Raw genomic sequence first — 1,400 nt, 5'->3', positions numbered from 1 at the left:
CTCCCACATTTAAGATGAGGAAGTGTGAAGAAACACTCACCGCTGGCAGTTCCTTAGAAAAGACAATCTTTGCGATTAGAAGTCCAGGACAGGTGGTGAACAGGTAAAGATGCCTCCACTTTCCACTTCCCTTCCTCAGAAATAAGCCTCCTTCCTTCCTTCCTTCCTTCCTTCCTTCCTTCCTTCCTTCCTTCCTTCCTTCCTTCCTTCCTTCCCTAGCAGCCCCATGCCCTTTTGATGAAATGGTTTCAGACTTGCCAAAACCCACGGAGAGATCTCTTTGTCTGTTTGTCAATGTCAGAGGGGCAGGTGTGGATCGTGGGTAGGGTCTGAGGAATGCCTACTTAGTTCAGGAATATTGTTGAACCTAGACTTTTATAAGATCTACATGACTTTTTGCAGGTAGACTCATTTGAAAAACAAACAAATAAACAAGTAACCCCTCAAGGGCCCTACGGGGGTCCTGCCTCAGAGAGAAGCTGAAATGCTCCAACCTCTATGATACCCTCCTGCGCCCTCCTGGGCGTGATGCCGCACTAACGGGACGGGGCAGGGGGAAGGAGGTGGAGAACCAGGAGCTTCCTGGACACCTAGACGACTTTGGGTGTTTTCCTGAGAGCCTCCTGTACCTTGTACCTCAAGTCCAACAAATAAGTCAGGATCGAGCGCTGGGGACAGCAGTAGGCAAAACAGAGGAGACCCCGGTTCTGGGGGAAACACAAATTTAGTGGCGGAGGATAGACAATTAGCCAACACGCAAGCAACAAAATAACTTCAGACAGTGATAAGCACTAGATGTGAAATTAACTCAGGTGTGGGCATGCCTCGTTTTATCGCACTTTGCAGATCCTGCATGTTCATCAACAACCAGGCAAGACCCTCCACCAGCAAAAAGACCACGTGAGCCACCGAAGGCTCGGGCGACAGTTAACATTTTTTAGCAATAAAGTATTGTTTTAAGTTAAAGTATGTACATTGTTTTTTAGACATAATACTATTGCACACTTAATAGACTACAGTACAGAGGAGTGTAAATATGACTTATGCACTAGGGAAACCAAAACACTCGTGACTCACTTTATTGCTATATCGGCTTTAATGCCCTGACTCAGAACGGAACCGCCGTGCCTCCGAGGTATGCCTGTAATGTGACAGTGACGGGCAGTACTGCAAGCCCAGCATTCCCATGCCAGGTGTGGCCTGTGTTTACCCTACTGCAACCATGAGACGACTGGAGGATTTAACGGAAGCGATCCGTAGGTCCCGAGTGTGTTATCCTGATGAGCAGTCATGAGCCCTGTGGCTTTCTGGGGTGGCTTCAATCTGAGTCCTGCCTGGGCACCTGCAGGGAGGGCAGAGCCTGCTGCGTACAGTGGCCCCCAAACCAGACCGGGACTTCA

Source organism: Sturnira hondurensis, unplaced genomic scaffold (genome assembly GCF_014824575.4).
Source record: "Sturnira hondurensis isolate 20B ecotype Veracruz unplaced genomic scaffold, ASM1482457v3 Scaffold0003693, whole genome shotgun sequence".
In the NCBI taxonomy this organism is placed as follows: domain Eukaryota; kingdom Metazoa; phylum Chordata; class Mammalia; order Chiroptera; family Phyllostomidae; genus Sturnira; species Sturnira hondurensis.
This window is presented reverse-complemented; position numbering follows the sequence as displayed.